The sequence below is a fragment of the Dermacentor albipictus genome, chromosome 1 (genome assembly GCF_038994185.2).
Source record: "Dermacentor albipictus isolate Rhodes 1998 colony chromosome 1, USDA_Dalb.pri_finalv2, whole genome shotgun sequence".
In the NCBI taxonomy this organism is placed as follows: domain Eukaryota; kingdom Metazoa; phylum Arthropoda; class Arachnida; order Ixodida; family Ixodidae; genus Dermacentor; species Dermacentor albipictus.
Window position 1 is genome coordinate 371,760,576 of NC_091821.1, and position 19,396 is coordinate 371,779,971.

Sequence of the window (19,396 nt, forward strand, 5' to 3'; positions counted from 1 at the left end):
AATTACCGATGCTTAAGCATGCAAATCTCGTTTCATGTCTGCCTTAGAGTTCGGCGGGAGATACACTTATTGTTCTTTTTATCCACCTCTCTTTCTATGCGTGTTCTTTTTAAATTTTTTTATGTCTCCGTACCACCGCACTGCAGGATGTCCATATTCCGCTTAACCTCCCTGCGTTCCGCACCTCACCGATCTCTCTCTCTCTCTCTCTCTCTCTATATATATATATATATATATATATATATATATATATATATATATATATATATATATATATATATATATATATATATATATATGTCTGCTTAGTGTTATATACGGTTGCACTTGTACCCCACCGAAGTCTCTGTCAGACACGATACCGATAGTACGCCTTCCACGTACAAGCGCAAGGAATTAATGTACAAATTTGCTTGGAGTCCACAAATTAGCTATTCAGCGCACACTCCGCGTACATCAATCATCTTGCTTATGCAACGCCGCTACCTCGCACAAGATGACGACGGCCGCAGCTGCTGGGCAAATTATGTTCCGGTTGGCAGGGCAACTTCTATAGTTGCACCGTAAAACTTTCACGAAAGCCACGGCGCTGAGAGACAACAGGCCAACTAAACAACGTCGAACGCCACCTTGCGCGCTGGGAGCCCTTTTTTATAATTATTCTATGGTTCATAATAAATTACTCCTGCAGCAGACGGTCGCATGGTCTTTGTGCGGCTTCGGCTATCGCACACTTGTCATTTCGTTACTCAGTTACACATCCCACATACGCGATCTTCTGTCTGCGGCGGGTTTAATCATCTATAATGGGACCATGCCGCATCCGTCTCGAGCAACGGGCTGGTGGGTGGCAGGTACTAGCTGTACGAGGATTGCGAACTAGGAAATAAATAAGGAATGGGTGTGACGTACTCAGTCACCCGACCAAGCAGCCAGCTCTCTTCTTCTACCGCTACCAACTACCATTGCACCAACCCTTCGAGGATCCGAGGCTGTCCGAGGATCAGGTTTTAGTCACGAACTCGCCAGCTTCAGACAGTTCTGGAACAACGGCGTCCCTAATTTTTTAATGTGTTCCAACATATTAAGCGAGTTGTCTGACGTAGTAGTTCTGCAGAAACCCGCAAGGTGTAGATAAGTATATAATTAAGGAAAAATGAGACATCCACCCAATCGTAGCTATTGCTACAAAGGAAACCCGTACGGCTTCCTCTAAAGAAAAGCCTTGCAGTTGAAGAAGAATTCGCCCTGGTCCGGGACTCGAACCCGGGACCATCGCCTCCCCAGGGCAGCCGCTCCACCATCTGAGCCAAGCAGGCGGCTATAGCAGATGGCAGGGCGAAGTCGAACTTGTCAACAACTCGAAGCAAAGGCGAGAGTTCGACGTACTAGTTCTGAACCTGCGATGTGGAGAGAAGTAACAAATTAAGGAAAAATGAGATATATACCCAATCCTAGCAATTGCTACAACGGAAACCTATAAGGTTTCCTCGAAAGAAAATTCATTTGTAGCAATTGCTACGATTGCGTAGATGTTTCATTTTTCCTTAATTAACCGAGTTGTTATGGCGCATGCACGCGATACAAGCGATAGTTCGCAATTTGCAAATGTCACTAGATTGACGAATATCATGCTTCCCCAAACGTTCCCTGAAGGCAGACGAAAGCATTGTGTCAACAAGCACGGTGCCACCCTATAAAGCTTTGGAAAACCACCTAGCCCCAAAACCGATAAATCCTTGCGCAACTCGCACCATTCTTAAACGAAAAAAGCACATGGGCTGTCGTTTTTGTTTTTTGCATCTCACAGAAACCACAAGGTTGAAATGGTAAATTACCTTTGTTCCTGATATCGCACGTAGATTCTGAGAGCTTGAATATTTAAAATGGAAAAATTTTTGTCGTATAGCTCGTCCAACTCGTCATACCATCGTGTACGACATTCCTTTTCCTTCCATCTCGGCTATAACTCAATCCCCTATTCTTTAATTTTTGTGTTAGAATACTTCCATAGCGGCACTTTGCAACTATTGTAGTGTGCAAAAAATTTCTTCTCAATTTATTACAATTTACGGCAGCCTGGTGAAGGACTCAGGGCAGGTTAAAAAATTCACATCGTTGCAAACGGGATGCACGTGAAATTCATTCATTCATTCATTCATTCATTCATTCATTCATTCATTCATTCATTCATTCATTCATTCATTCATTCATTCATTCATTCATTCATTCATTCATTGTGTTTTCTCTAAATTGCTACAGCGTAAAACTACAGAACGCCTCTGTGCTACGCAGTTTCGTGCGGCGTGTGCCTGGAAGCTACCGCATTGCTTCAACATGCGGGGCGATAATTTTTAAGCTTTCCGGAATATTCGAAGATCGCCTGTGTTAGATAGCACCATGTTTGTTCTTGAGCTGGATAACCAGGTCTGTTATTCAAACAAATGGACATTACTAGCGCGAGAAATTGGAACATGTATTCAATTATTGAACAAAAGCTGACTAATTAACCCTTGAAATACTTTGTGGCGCATATTGCGAATTACAAATTGTAGCCGGCGAGTTCGCAAGAGGTATCGACATGAAATGAATCTGCAGGATGACGTCGCTCCCAGCTATGATTTCCTAAAGTGTGGTACGAGATGCATGGGCTGTCCAGTTACTTTTGTGCATCAATGCATAAAAGAGAGCTTTGTTAAAACATATCCGCCAATCCACTCCTGTGAAGTGAAAGTGGTTGGTCGGTGAAGCTGTGGATTTGTTGCGCATAATATATGGCAACTTGTCATACACTGATCCCATAATGTGCGCCCATTAGGCACATTGCCCTTCAAAGTAATGCATGACACAAACACACGTATCAATGCAGTTTACAAAACATTTATTTTATTTCTTACTTGCAATTTACTGCTATAACAGCTTCGTGGTCCCTAGGACACACAAACACATGTTTTAACGCGGCAGCGTTAAGGGACTCCTGTCGCAGAAAATCCGGCGTCGGTGTCCGCGTCGGTGCCATCGACGGTGGAATTGCCCGTGAGCGTAAATTTTCGTGTATATTTAGGTGTATGTATGTGCCATGCCTTGTATATGACATGCTGCATATGCGGGCTATTTTGCCACGCTATTCTATCACTGAAGTTGCTCACACCTTGGCTTACATTATTCACAAAGTTATGCCTTGGAATTTTCAGAATGACAGCTTACAAAGCCAGGCAACAAAACGCCGACAGAACATGCCTTTTTTGTTAAACCTTCTCAGACTTAAACATTCAAAGTGCAAAAGAATAACAAACGCTTGAAAATGATCTCACTCTGTGTTGCGGCTGCGTATTACCTCCGGGATCGGCCGACACGAGAGGCCGCGTTTATACGAGAAAGCTCTCTTTTGTACATAACGTTCGCCACCAGCGTTTCCCGGTAAACATTGCGGTTACATAAGCTGCAGTTGCCGGGAAATGTAAGAAGCAGTAAGGGATATTTAAATGGAATCGCATTCCACTTATAAAGGCGAAGCTTAAGCGTCATCCTATTTTTTCCGTCCTTGTGTCAGAAATGGTTTTTGGACAAAGTTAAATCGATGTATGACCCGTGTACGGTATAGTTGGTTGAGAGAGAGAGAGAGAGAAAGGCAAAGGAAAGACAGGGAGGTTAACCAGAGATTATCTCCGGTTGGCTACCCTGTACTGGGGGAGGGGAAAGGGGAAGCGATAGGTGAGAGGGAGAAGGATAAAAAAAAGAAACTACACACACACGCACGTACACACAAACTGTTTCTGTGGGCACTGTCACGCAGCCCGCAAAGGCGTTCCTACTGTGATGCAGTGCACCGTACAATCCTGAGTCACATAGTGAAGTCACAATCTGTCAGAAAGTCCAGTGTCTTTTAAATACCGCAGCAGTGCCTTCATAGCCGATCGCGCTGATGTTCGCGTAGGCCAGTGTCCAAGGATCTTGTTTTCTGACAGTGGGCGCTTGTCCAGTTTGTCTAGGGTGGCTGAGAGGACTGCTCTTTGCGGGTTGAAACGAGAGCACTCACAAAGAAGGTGCGCGATTGTTTCATTGCACCCGCAGAAGTCACAAAGTGGGTTGTCGGACATTCCGATAAGAAAGGAGTACGCATTTGAAAATGCTACTCCAAGCCATAGACGAACTAGAAGGCTACAGTCGCGTCGTGGAAGTTCGGGCGGAATACGGAGTTGTAAAGTAGGGTCCAGGGTATGAAGTCGTGCACTTCTGAAATCGGATGAATTCCACTGAGCTAATGTCAGGTCGTTTGCCAGTACGGCAAGTTTTTTCGCTGCGTCGGCTCTCGAAAGAGGAATGGCAACGCACCTGACGCCGTCATGGGCAGATCGGGCAGCTGCGTCTGCTCGATCATTGCCGTGTATGCCACACTGACTAGGCAACCACTGATATATGATATCGTGTCCTTCGTCAACTGTGCGATGGTGTACTTCTCTGATCTCTGCGACGAGCTGTTCATGTGATCCATGGCGCAGTGCTGAGAGTACACTCTGTAGGGCTGCCTTGGAATCACAGAAGACTGACCATGCATGCGGTGGTTCCTCCTGAATGAAATGGAGAGCCGCACGCAAGGCTACCAGTTCAGCAGCTGTCGTTGATGATACATGCGACGTTTTTAGCTGTATTTCGATGGATCTTGTTGGTATCACCACAGCAGCAGCTGAACTTGCAGATGTGACTGAGCCATCGATGTAAACGTGTACGCGGCCACTGTGCACCTCATGTATAAGTTGTAATGTGGCCTGCTTCAGGGCAAACGACGGCATGTTAGCCTTTTTAGTGATTCCTGGGATGGTGAGGCGTACTTCAGGTCTGTGCAGGCACCATAAAGGTGTGGATGGTCTTGCTGCAGGCATGTAGTTCATTGGCAATGAGGTGCGATTGGCAACAATCATACGACTGATAGCTGCGTGTGGCCTTTCTGCGGGTAGAGCGGCAAGGTGGTGAGAAGGTAGTCGGGCAACGTGGCGAATATGCGCTCTCAGAGCGTCGGTTACCAAGTACGTTGTTATTGGGTGATCTCGAGCTATGACAATCGTTGCCGCTGTAGACGTACACCTCGGAAGGCCGAGACACGTCCTTAGGGCTTGAGCTTGTAGTCCCTGGAGTACACGCAGGTTTGTTTTGCAGGTGTTTCCAAGCACAGGGAGGCTGTATCTTGCGAATCCGAGGAACAAGGCGTTATAAAGCTGCAGCATTGATCGCACCGATGTGCCCCATGACTTTCCGCCGAGAAACTTGAGGAGATGTATTATTGTCAGCAACCTCTTCTTTAGGTACGAAACGTGCGGGCTCCATGATAGGTCGCGGTCGATAATTACCCCTAAAAAGCGGTGTTTACGTGCATGTGCAACTGCTTGGCCGTTGACACTTACAGAATAACGCTTCATTTCCTTCCGAGTGAAAGAAACAAGGCAGCATTTCTCTGAAGACAGCTCTAAGTTCTGTTTTCGCAAGTACAGTGATGTTAAGGTAGCTGCCTTTTGTAGCCGTGCTCGTACCTGCAGTCGTGTTACAGCAGACGCCCAAATGCAGATGTCGTCGGCATAGATTGATACTTGAACTGTGTTGGGCAAGCATCTGACTAGGCCAACGAGCACTAGGTTGAATAGCGTCGGGCTCAACACTCCGCCTTGCGGTACTCCACAGAACGTTTGGTGTTGAGTCGTGGCGCCTTCTTCGGTCATCACGAAGAAATGCCTGTCAGTCTGTCAGCCTGTATAGTTGGTTGAATCGGATCATTGAAGTAGCCGAGGCCAAAGTCTTCCACGAAGTGGGTGAACCACTGCTCTGTTTCTGGTTCTGAGATGTCTATCCGACAACACCCACCAGCGAGGGATTCCATAGCAGCAACGTACGTTGATTAAGGCGAAAGCCGTAGGCGCGGCTCAAATAGGAAAATTTGACCGTCCCGCGTTATGGCACCGAAATTCAACGGCTCCAAAATTGGGGGTCGAACCTTCGACTTGTGGTGGTAGGCGAACACAAGACCTTTGATTAAGGCGACGCTGACTAAGGTACCATTAATTAATTTAAGGTAATTAAGGTACTCAAACTCAAGACCTTTGGTGGGAGTCGAACCTACTTTGATATATGGGCAAACCGGCGATACCACCAAGTTGGTTTCCAATTGAGATCGTGAAGGTCGAGATTCGGACCCGTAATCTTTGGTGGGAGTTTAGCCCACGACCGTTCGTCTTAATTAAGGCGAACTTAATTTAGGTGCTCAAACTCACGCCCCAAAATGAAGATATGGGCGAACCGGCCATATCTCCAAGCCTGCTTCTCTGAATAATCAAGCTCAAGGACTAGGATTATATTATCTGTAACAGGTGATGTTTAAAAATGTCCGGTAAGCTTAAGCATCATCACCCTGTATAGCGTTCTCGACTGATGTGCAACGGATTTATTGAACTGCGATGTGAGGTCGAATTTCTTTCGTATAGTGGTGTATTTGGATTACGGCAATCAAAGTCATGTACAGTCACGTGCAATATGACCTGCAACACCGGTACCCGTAGTCGAAGGGGCTCCAGAACTGCACGGCTTCGCAGACACAGGGTAAGTTACAGACCTAAACACAGCTTCAATTAGTGGTATTTATTAAACCGCTATTTCACGTGTCCGAGCCACTGCGCCGCCTTGAGCCCCTTCGACCATGAACAAGGGTGTTGCAAGCCATATTGCACGCGACTGTACATCACTCAGAACCAGAATAAAGCCTATAAAAGCGTTATATCTTAATACGGCCCCACTGACAGCATAAGTGCAACGATAAAACCACGGCACATTGCGTGGACTTTTTTAAAGAATTACATTTTACTGTAGCGTGTATTAAAGTTGAATTAATAGGGGTCACTCTGAGTCGGCCGGGTATGAGCGCAAAAACGATGAATGGGAATAGAGAAAGAAAGGCTCTTTCTTGGCAGCGATACCAAGGAAAAGGCTGAGATACATGGGGGCGTGGCATCGCGTTCGGCTCTAATATTTTTCAGCTATCAAACAGCATTTATTTCGTTTTCTTATTTTACTGAGAGGTGTACCTGCGCGCTGCTACTGTGATTCAATATTTACATCCACCCACGTCTTGCGCATAGCCTATGAGCACGTTCGAGTGTCTCCTCTTTATAAACCCCCGTTGCGAAGCGGAATAAGGTGTTATATGAAATAGCCATGGCACATCAGATGTAGTACATGACATACGAAACTCAAAGCAGTGTTGCCACTGAGAAGTGAGTACTCCTTTGAGATAAACGAACTTCCTGTGTTCACAGCAGCGGAATTTCGCTCCTCTTGTGTGTGCAACACTTGCCATTTCTCAGGTGTTGATATGCGAAGCCTTTTTTCCACTGTGTTTCCAGAAAAAAATCGCGCACCACCTCTGCAATCATAGGAAAGCACCGCCGGTGTCACGCTCCTTTCTTTCTTTTTTTTTGTTACTAAGAGCCAAACTTAATTTGCGTGCAACAGCAGCAGCTCTATCTCTGACCACAGAGCGCCTCCAGCGTTCCACATTCCCGGTGTAGTGAGCGAACCGTCAGTCACACGCACTGCTTGAATCCGCACAGCGTGCTCGCTTTAGGTGGTACTTCCTTCTTAACTCCGGTGCCCAAATTAATCGGCAATATGTATATGCGGGGCACGTAAGCATTAACGCAGAAGCGGTCGCGTGTTCCCCATCCATTTGTCCTTTTCCCACTGCTTTCTCCCGCTGTCGTGTTGGCACGCGTGTGCGTTTCCTCACGCGCAATGCTGGGCAACATAATTAGCCTTCCAACCCCACCTGCTCCTTCTAACTAAAACCCTTCTCCTTTTCTGGTTAGCTGCCCCGCTACTTGTTCTCCACTTCTTCGCAAGAGAGAAAACTCGCACTCACCACCACCCATATGTGAAAGGCAGATTGTATAAAACTTCACCGCCATGATGGTCTTTAATCAAAACATCTCGGCGGTGTGCCACTACGGATGTGAAGACAGCCGGCCGCTCTGTGTCGGCGGCGTGCAGGCGCTCGACGCCGCCTTAGTTGTTCGTTTTCCTGCTATCGCGCTCTCTTTTCTGAGCCTGATTGAAAGAAAGACCCAGCAGTCACACTCGTTTGAATAGCCGCTCGGGTTGGTAGGCTTTGTGCTAGTTTGCAGCATGCGCGACATAAGCAGTTTAGAGCTATAGCGCTTTTCAAGGTGACTGGAAAGCGGGTCGCGCATGCAGATGTCACCGTTTTGTTTGCGCTGACAGCACCTCCTTTCACCAAGATCTATCCTATATATGTGCGAGCTTCAAAAGAGTTCTCAATTTTTTTCTGAACTCTCTTCGGAAATGTCGTGCTATCTACAAACATTTGTGCTTTAGTAACTCCCTGACCACAATAGAACAGTGAAAAAGGATTAAGGAAATACGAAGGGGTTATAGCCATTGTAAGCACTGGCTGACATTGTAAGTATCGACTGACTGGAGAAAGGGGTAAATGTAATAAAAGTTGCGGCAGAATTAATGAAAAATAATGAGGGTAAAATGCACAAATTAACGATGCATTGAGCTACAACTTTCAATGTCGGTCCCGCAACGTAAAAGTATTTAAATCTCTGAGCAGAGCATTTAAAGCCCTGCATGCCGAAACCCGTCTGGATTTTTCCTCCTGGGACCTTTTCCTCCGTCAAGGGGTGATCGTCAAGTCTTTCGAGCATGGTCGCGAACACTTTTCTTGGCACACTGTAACAGGACGGCCACAGAGGAGCTGCTTGATCGTCTGCTCGAAGCCACATTTGTCGCAAGTAGGACTGTCAGCCACTCAAATGCGGAAGGAATGGGTGTTCGCGGATACCACGTCGTGGCACAGGCGGCACAAAAGTATTGCTTACGCTCGTGGTAACCCTGGTTGAAGACGGAGTTGTAGACGTGAATTTAATCTATAGAGACCTCGGTCAACTCACTCGTATTTCACAGCGTCAGTGTGAGCTCGCGCCCGCACGAGCGAAGCCGCATGGCTGCATCTGTTCTCGACAATGGTATAGGTATATGCAGAGAACACCATCGTTGGCCGATGGGGCAGTGTGATCCGTACTGTCGTTGCCAGAAATTCTGCAGTGGCGCTCTTTGGCCATACCTGGCCCTTGCACCATTAAACCTCAAACATCATCATCAAATTCTGCAGTGACCCGGTATACAATAAAATTATTTATGGTACATATACCTCCAGTGAGCGTCTAGCAGAGCTTGCTATATTGTCATGCACGCCATATGCGGTGATAAAAAAAAAGGTCAAACAAACGTAACATCCGCTTGAAGTCAACGTTTCGGCACATATAGACGTGTCGTCATCAAGCACTTGTCTTTGGGCCGTCACTGGGGCAGGGGTCTACGTCATCTGGTTGGCGTTACATCCACTGCATCTGATGTTCTCTAGATTGCTGCCGGGCTTTGGTATCAGATGTTGCTGATTGGGCGACAGCTGGCAAGAAAGCCAGTCGAAGAAGCCCCTGGAGATGGTTGATAGTTAAACAGAACACAACGGCCGTAACGAAATGACAGCACCAATGAAATATATTTCATACTCTCTGCCGATTCCAGCATAACGCAGGATGTAGAAGTGTTAGGGTAAAGGGCAGTGATCATACTCAATTTGAAGAGAAAAATAGCGAAATTAGTGAAGAAATAACAGGCTAACCTAGACACAGCAAGGGTAAAAGCAGACGAATTCTGGCTGGAGCTCAGGAAACAAATATGTAGCTTTAGATCAGCAACATAAAGATATCATAGATGCAACGAATGAATGCGTAACTAGGCTTTTTTCGGAAGGAGCAATTTAAGTAAGAGGTAAGGCACCAAGGCAACCAGTAGGTAAGCTATGCCAAGTCACAAAAGAAACAACAAAGCGTGCACGTGTCTTACTTAAGAAGTCAGGTAGAAATTTCTTAACTGCCAACGTTGAAAAACAAGAAGAAAGTAAGTGATATTCGAAATTATAAATCGCAAACATTGAAGAAGTAAAATATGACTGCAGCACGAAATGAGTGAGAAGAAAACTTGGCATAGGACAGGGCAATACGTATGCAGTGAAAGATAAGCAGGGTAATGTCATCAGCAATTTCAATGAAATAGTGAAAGCAGAATTATTCTGTACTGGCCTATACAGTGCCCACAGCAGCCACGAAACCTTAATTAGAAGTAATGAGGAACACGATACAGAGGCTCCTTAAATAACTAGCGATGAAGTAAGAAGGGCCTTGCAATGCATTTCTCGGTGAATAGCGGCTGGATAAGCTGGAATAACAGTCAAATCAATAAAATATGGCGTAGATATTATGCTTGAAAAGCTCGTGCCCTTTTCAGCAGATATCCGTTATAATACGTTCCCTATTTTCAATGATGGTCATATCCCCACTTCCAAAATACATATAGAGAGGGGGACTTTAATTACCGAGGTATCGAGTGGTCGACGCCAACCTTGAAGGCAAATAACAACAGATCTTAATGTCTTTATTTCCTACAAATATTGCACTTTCGTAAATTAATTCAACTTCGGCACGAACCAACACAGGGTGACCACGTGCTAGACTAGACATTCTTTGAACAAATCATCCATACCTCGCTGCGACACATGTACTAGGACGAGTGAATGATCGTGAGGTCATGCGGTGTTCCTGTGCATTGAAACCTTACGAGCAAAATGAGGGGAAAAATGCTTTCTCAACTACTCACGCGGTGACACCGGCAGAACAATTGGTATGTCAGGCTCATTTACAGCCGACTTTGCAAGCACTTTTCAAAACAGAGCGGTAAATGAAAAGTGATGCTTGTTCCGTGATAAACTGAAAATTGAAACTGTTTGTACAAAAATAACCATCAGCTGAGGCAGAACCATCCATGGCTTAATCCGGAAAAAAATAAACGCATAGACCAGAAAAAGAAAGTGTTCAGAAAAAAGCTGCCCGAGAAAATGCTCCAGAAGAGTGGCAACGTTGCAAAAGCATAGCCCGTCATAAAGAAACTGCACCTGACCAAGCTAAAGACAGATTCCTTTAATTGCACCCTTCCCTATATGATAAAAACTGACCCCTAAAACGTTTTGGCAGTTATTTAACCCAATACCGCATAAACACAGCTAGCTTACTAATTTCCGGAAATAGAGCAGTGCTTAGCTCAAAAGATAGCGCAGAGTAATTTAGCAAATGCTTCTCTGCAGTTTGCACTAACAAACGACCGCTTGGTAATACACGTATTTGAACAACCTTCTATTCGATTCACTTGTTCAGCCATCATCATATCGGAACATGGTGTCATTCATGTAAGTTACACACTTCCTTATAAAACCAGCCCAGAACCAGACGGTATAAGTGCTAAATACTTAAAATTAACCTCACACTGCTCCTACTTCTTATGATCTCTAACATTTCAGCAGTTCACATTGTAACCTATCATAACAAAAATTGCCTGCTCCTCAATAACCAACGTGGCTTTCGTCAACATCGCTCGTGTGAAACGCAACCATGTGAACTTATACCTGATATTCACATTTACTTGCACAAATTGCTCTTCACAGACACCATGTACATAGATTTTTTTAAAGCTATTCCTTCGGTACCTCATAATAGACTAAAACTGAAAGTTAGAAACATACAGCTTTTTATAACACTGCGCCAATGATTGACGAGTTCCTAACGAACAGATTTCAATTAATCCATTTAAACAACTGCTTTTCTAACCGCACTCATGTCAGATCAAGAGTTCCTTGAGGGTGCGTGCTCGGTCTACTACTATATTCAATTTACATCGATGGTATTGCAACTTTATTATAATGTTACTTCGCAAACACGTCTCTTCGCTGATGACTGCATTGTGTATAATGAAATAAGTTACCCTGCCATTGTCACTGTGCTGCAGTAGGTTTAAAAAAAAAACTAACTAAAAGGTGGGACACATGGCAGAGGGAAATTAACATAACTAAAACTAATAACGTTAAAATTCGCTTGCATCACTTGACTTACGTTTGATCAGTATAATAAAATACGTGGTATCACTATCGACTCAGCTTCTTCAACCAAGTGCTTGAGTGTTCCGTTCACCTCCAATTTAATCTGGAATGCCCACGTTGAACACATTACCACAAAAGCATGTAAAAAACGTGATCTCAAATTGCGCTTACGTCATTCATGCATACAGTTTTCTTATCAGGCCCACTTTAGAATGTGCGTCCATAATCTGCCACCCCCATCACTCTAATCTCTCCAATCTACTCGAATCATTCCAAAAAGTTTAGAGTCACATTAGCATACGCTAAAAAGGATGAAGGCGAGAGCCTGCGCGACATTCAATAAATTACGAGTACTTTGACATTTTCTTTCGGATGTGTTCGTACTTCCTATTACATTTCTCTATACCTGTTTTTCTCTTTGCTTGTTTTTTTTTCGGTCGCCTAGACTTCGCCAGTGGTTCTGCATGGTTAATGGCACGTTAAAACAGTCCTGACAAGTATATGAAGACCATTAAAATACATACGCAGGTTCACTGAATGAATTTTTTTTGTTTTAACAGTTTTATCGACGAGGGTAACTACATGGTACGTTCTACTTTCTTGTAGCACAGGCAGGATATGAGAGGGACACGGAAAGACACATTAGGTAAATACACATCGCTAACTTCACACACAGCACTGCTAACTTTCTTGGACTGTCGGTTTCCAGGTGACATTGCCCTGCTCAGCAGCACTGGAGATGAAGTGCAACAAATGATTGAGGACCATAATTGAGAAATTGTAAAAGTTGGGTTGAAGATTATTGTACAGACGATAAAGGCATGTTCAATATCCTGGCAAAGGAACAAGAATTCATGATCGTCACTCAGCCTCTAGAGTCTGTGCACTACCACGTTTACCGCTGTCGTTGAAAAGAAAAGTGTACAGTCATTGCATTCTGCTGATGCTAACGTATGAGGCAGAAACATAGGTTAACAAAGGAGCTCGAGAAGTTAAAGATGGCACAAAGAGCAAGGGAGCGTGAATTTTTAGAAGTAACTGTAACAGACAAGAATAGAGCGATGTGAATCAGAGAGCGAATGCGGATAGGTAGTATTCTAGTTGACATTAAGTAAAAAAAAAGGAAAAATAGACCTCGGCAGGCCATGTAATGGGTAGGGTGGATAACCGGTGGATGATTAGAGCTACAGAATGTGTGTCATGGGGAAAGAAGCGCAGTCGAGCACTACAGAAAATTAGGTAGGGTCATGAAATTAGGAACTCTGTAGGTGGAATGAGCTAGCTAGCGCAAAACATGGGCAATAGGAGATCGCTGAGAGGGGCTTTCGACCTTGCAGTGGACATAAAAATAGGCTGCTGCTGCTGCTGGTGGTGATTATTAGTATAATGAGTTATAGTGCTGCTCCTGTGTCCTTTCTTGTTCGCAACTTTTTGTCCTCGCGCTTTCCATGGCTTCATTCTGCTCGTCGTCTTCCTCTTGAATGATACCTTAAGCCATTTTGCCGTATACGGTCGCTTTGTGGTACAAAGCGCGCAGTTTGCGGTTTCCGCCTCGCTTTGTCGCTGCCACCATTGGAGCCTCGCCTTCGCGCTGGGCCCGGTGAATGACGCAGGTCTCTGCGGCGCAGATGCCTTCTTAATGAACGCGAAATCCAGAAGAAGCCCTACGCTGGCACCGGCTCGCATTCTTCGGTGTGCCCGCACGCACAATGCAGAACCGGTTATGACTGCGCGCAGCGTTTCTTAAACCTCTACCACCTCTTTAAAGCCAACGATGTGCAAATGAAGCAGCTGTGAACCATCCTAGAAACTCTGCATACTTCGGTGCGACTAACGGAGAACAATGTTTTGTCTATTCTGAAAACTGTTGCCGATTGCTACAGCGGCCATGTGAAGCCCTGTGAAGGGACTAGGCTTGTTCGTATACGGGCCTTATTTTAGAGCGCCGAAACTTCCGTAGTTTTCACACTTTGATATTCACCTGATGAGAACATTGTCCGTGGCAGCAGTTTGACATAAAACCTGGCTCTAAAACAAGTTGCGGCAGCAAGGGGCTGACCGCTTTCGTAACAACTATTACACCTTGTGACACTTCCCATAAAGAGGCTGCTACGGGCGTCTGCACATAACAAGAGCCATCCGAAGATTTTTCATAGAGGACAGTATTTCCATGCACCAGCCTTGTTCGACAAGAACGTCATGTTGCGACAAATTGGTTAGTGGAAGAATGTTTCCGGCAACTTTTTCCGAAAAGTTACCATCGACGTCAGCTCTCTACGGTTTTGATAAAGAGCCAAATTAGTAAAGAGATACGGTTAGTTGTGTTTAAGTGAGTAAAGTCCACACGGGGTTCGCAGACAAGGGTATGGTCGCGCTGTATTGGGAGCAAGGGTTAGCGATTCGCGAGCAATCCGCGTAAGTTCTAATATCGCTTATCTCAAAGTTTGTTCATCGAACGCTGTGTTTTCTTCTCTACGCACCTAGCTTTCCTGGGGTTTTAAATAAGCTCTATTGTCAATACCGTAACTCGGCTTGTCGGTATTTGCCCGAAACCTTTTGCAACCCATTGTAGAAATTTGTGCGTATCAAACGAATGGCATGTCCATCCGGCATGTCCATCACTATACACCTGCCCTGCATAGAGCGCCATTCAGACGGGTTTGAGATCCTTGTGGAAATTCAGCCATGGAGTATTCCTTGATAGGCAGTAATATGTTCACTGCAGTGACTTGCAATGTCTTAGAACCATTAACATTTGCAACCTAGACTGTGTGACACGAAGACCGAATAGAGTCAGCTGCTGTAAGTAGATCCTCGCAAGTCTGGCTGCCATTGTTCAAAATCCACAATTAGCGATCGGAAACAACGCTGGCCGGACTGCTCCGATGGTTATTTGCCGTGAAACCGCCTCAAAGCGGATCACGCGAGTGAAGGTCAGTCAGAATAGTGAGTTACATCACAGTTTCTTTTTGCGTAACTGCTTAGGAGGACTTTGCGGAGTGGATTGACACAACTTGGGCAGGGTTTCTTGCTGTTACGTATGCCACGTACACGGCGCGGTCTCGCACTTTTGAGGCATTAAAGATGCCTTTGAGCGTACAGTCTAACAGCATGACAAAATTATTCCACCGTCACATGTGATCATATGCAGTCTCCCTTGAAGACCAAGAGTTAAAAAGTGAATTGCGTCCGTATTGTCGGTAGCCGCTGTGACCAGTACAGCGGATGACAAACATTATGGGCAGAACCATTAACATATTCTACATATTTCGACCATTGTCGCGTCTCTGCCCTGCGAAATGTAAGTTCAGGCGTTCTTGTGCCGCCATCTGCTTGATTTGTAGGCCAGAACATCTTTCTGTGGGTTGAGACTAACATCCTCAACCTCATTCGACAATAGAGCTTCGAGTCAGGGGGAGCTATCTTGGCAAATCAGTTTCATCAGAACAATAAGAAGGAACGCACGGTAAGAAGAAACCGAAGAATGTGGCACGGGGGTACCACAGGTGTCCTTCATGGCTGGCGAACTTGCCGCTGAAGGGACGCCATGGGTTATCCTCTCCGCTTTGTGCTTACAAAAAGTGAACGTGAATGTCCGTTTCCTTGAAGTCGGGGACTGCCAAGTCAGGCGTATGTACTACATAAGTATGGTGTCTGGATAAACTGTCACTCACAAGAGAATGTTAACCCACGAGAAAGTTAGCGAAACATCCACATTAAGGAGAGAAAAACGTCCCACAGGAGAACCCTTTCGACGTCTTCCATGCTATCGAAGCGTCTAGAAGAAGGACATGTCACCACCGCTCCTTGTTTATAATTTGGGCGTCCTGTGTATAAATCCTTTTGAAACGTGAAATAAAGTAACATGTTTTACGGACAGCATCTAATGGGGTATAAAACCATTCGTGTCGCACGCGGTTCCTGAAATCGTTTTCCGAAAGAAAAAATGGTCAGACTTAGCTTGGTTAAGCCAAGAATGCGTTGCATATTGTGCGAGTTGGGGCCCAGCTTTTACTCCGGCTGTCGTGACGTCACGTCACGTGGTTGCGCTAAAGGTCAATGGTGGCTGCCCAGCCGCGCCCAAGGGCTGAACTGAGTGATTGCAACATGCAACGCATAAAAAAGAAATGAAAAGCAATTAAACGCTACGGTTGACCGAGAGAGAGCAAGGATGCATAGAAAGGCACGAGCAGAACAAAATGGAGTTGCAGAAGGGGTTTGACGTTTCGGCGTCCACAGGAGAGCCCTAATCAGTGAAACTTGTCTAACCTTGTCTAACGCTTTTCGACAACAACATTTTGGCCGGTGTTGTTTTGCGTTTCTAATGTTACCTATTTCTCCACTAGACGAGATGTCGTGCACTTATTTATATCAGGGCTGGTAGGTTAACTAAAGGTAGTTCCAGTTGGCTATCCAGCAATGGGAGAAGAACAGGAGAATAAAACGCGAGGGAGAGAAGAAGAGGAGAAAGAAAGAGAGACGAGCGAAAATAAAGTAACCGCGCTCTCTAAACAGTGATAGTGGGCGGCGCTCTGGACCTCTGTAATGAGCTCACGTAGACCTAGGGAACCTGAGTAACCTGAGTAACTGAGTAGAACTTACTGCGCGGATCGAGTTTCCTTAGGAGTGCTGGCCTAGAACGTTTTGTTCCTATAGCGGACGATTGTCCAGTCAGTCCAGCACTATGCACATCACTTGCCTCTCGGCACTACAGCGCGGACAGACACAGATAATGCGCATGCGTAGTCACAGCCGCAGTCGTCGCACTTGGGGTTGTCGGTCATTCCAATGAGGAAAGCACGGAAGTTAGCAAATGCCACCACATTTTGCGTTTTGTAAACAATAGAAGGTGAAGAAAGTGAAGCTGCATCATGCGCTCTGCTTTTTCTCCAGGCTGCAATTTGGTTTGCTCCCTCCCGACTTACCCTTTGGCCTAAATATAAGCATACTAGACCTGTGACTACACTAAGTGTCCAATACTCTAGAACGCATCGAATATAAGGATAGGTACTTCGCGTACTCCTGGATTTCCACGAACGATCACGTATACTAAATTTATTCTTGCTGCTTGCAACGCAAGTAGCGTGGAGCAAGTCTTGAACAGCTTGCTTCGAAATACAAGACAAGACGCGTACTTAAGCCTTTCTTAATCACTCACTGACAATTCATTCCTGCCTTCACACAAGGATGCTGTTACGGCTGGTTATCACTTTTTTACGAATATTATTGCGAAAGTTGTATCCTAAGGATACATAGATATCCATTGGTTGCAATTTTCGTGTTTCGTCATTGATTTTATGAAATAACATGCAAAACATCAGTATCTTTCCGAACGAAAGGAAGAGCAGCAACCACCAGCAGGTTCGACACTTTTCGTTCATTGATTGATGACATACGAGCTATGCTTTCAATGCGTAAGTCTGACAATAGAAAAACTAAAACAATTTTTTTTTCTGCCGCAGTGGCTGACCGCTTGTCCAAGCCGCAAGGACATATCACACGATTTGCCTGCGTTTAACGTATCCAAAGCTCAGGGCGGCTTTTTGTAAGGCCAAAATTTTTCTACAAAAATTATTAAACAACTGTGGCGCTGCGATCTCTCCGCTATGATTGGAATGATTGTAAGTACATGAAATGGTCTAATCGTCTACCTTGTTGCTTAAGACCTTCTTGTGGCGTTAATTATTACATGTTATCTTTCTGAATTTTCATGCGCTCATAATTTTCTAAACACAGCAAATCAATCAGTCGCTGCACGCGTATCAGTAATCCTTGCAAATTGTTGATCACAACGTCCAGTATATTCCTAAAAAGAAATCTATTTCCAATGTCACAAAGCTTTTGGAGCCACATGGAGAATGTTTAAGTCAATCCATGTAGTGCCCTTCATTTCACGCTGGCTCAGCCATCATGCTCGCAGCTCCTACAGACATTAGCGCCAGAGTGATTTCTAGTGATAATTTTTGTAGGAAACTCTACGTATGTGATCTGCGGGACGTCATGCAGCACGCCCTCTCTTATAAGCCTGTCAGCTGCTTCCTTTGCACGTGAGACTTGCCGTGTGCGCTCACAGTGCATTGCGCTGTGCGTATATGTCTAAATCATTTAGCACGCCGAGTCTCGCACTCGAAAACCTTGCCACGTCTCCTCTTTTTCTCCCTTTCTTTCAACTCTCTTCGCTTTGACGTTCACTGCTCGCTCATTTATTTTGCCAAGTTTTTCAAGCCGTTCCTGTCAGCCTCAGATTAACTGGAGTGGAAATTACATTCTTCGAGAGAAGGACGCCTCTCCCCAAAACGTGTCGGCGATGCCTGCTCCCGCGTACAAGAGTGTCATGGTAATGATTCCTCGACGATAGCTTCAGCAGTTTCAAGTCTGGCACTTTATGATTATTATTCTTTTTCTGCGTGTCCGAAACGAAGAGAAAGACTTGCCAGCTGTCGTATTTTGGGATACTGCTTCATTTCAAGCGACTGCTTGAAACTGTTGCTTTCCGTCCGCTCACTTCAGCGTTTTCATACTTTTAATATGTGCAGGTTGAACCGCGGAGCTCAGTGAAGAAGCGAGGACTCGCAGTCTGGTGCTCAACAAACAACTGCATCGAATGAGCACGACGACAGATGGTTCGACGCTGCATTACGCACAAAAAAACACGTGCCACACGTGTTGACATGCACCCATCCCGCTGCAAACAGGGGTTTCATTGGTTCCTTGCATGACGGGTTGAAATTGCACAGCCGACTTTGAAGCTACGAAATGGTTGGCTGTGTAAGGAAATGTTGTTTGTGTAAGGCCTGTTGTCTTCTTGTCTCGCGAATATTGACGGGGTAATTTTAATAAAGTGAATCAGCTGTCTTCTGCTTGCGATTAAGTTGGCGCGCCGATAAACCGGCTGCGCAGGCTACAGATTGCCAAGGTAACACAGCTGACGCTACGTGGTGTTGCAACGGTGCATTTCTGAGTTAACTAAGCATGAAGAGTTATTCGGTTCCACAGCTGTGTATGCGCACACTTTATATGTTTTTGTGATGCTCCTTTTCTTTTGCTAGTGTAGGAAAACATTTAGTTATCTTAAGTGGTAGAGCTTGCAATTTCACTGAAACGAATTTTATGACAGAGGCTACATGAACAGTTTTCAATTCCTTTGTCGACATACTTAGGAGTTCTTTAACAAGTCCACAAATTCTACTAATGATGGGGAATGAGAGGGAGGCGGGAGGATGGTGTATTCTTACATTTTTCCATTATCGCAAGATCTCCGCATATCGCAGCGTAAACTTAACAACCACTATCCTACAAAGGGAGTCGTAGAAGTTCAGCTGAGCAAGCACCTTGAAGGCGTTCTATATCTCTATCTGCCGCAGCACTGGTAGGCCTCCTTAAGCATCAAATTTTACT

At 45.1% G+C, this 19,396-nt stretch overlaps 1 long non-coding RNA gene across 1 annotated transcript in view; it reads left to right on the forward strand.

The window, feature by feature from the left end:
- LOC135904115 (uncharacterized) overlaps positions 1-18,853 on the forward strand; it is a 33,733-nt gene extending 14,880 nt beyond the window's left edge. Inside the window, exon 2 of the long non-coding RNA XR_010565011.1 lies at positions 18,535-18,853. This is a non-coding gene — a long non-coding RNA (uncharacterized lncRNA). The remainder of the gene's footprint in view (positions 1-18,534) is intronic.
- The last annotated feature ends 543 nt before the right edge of the window (positions 18,854-19,396 follow it).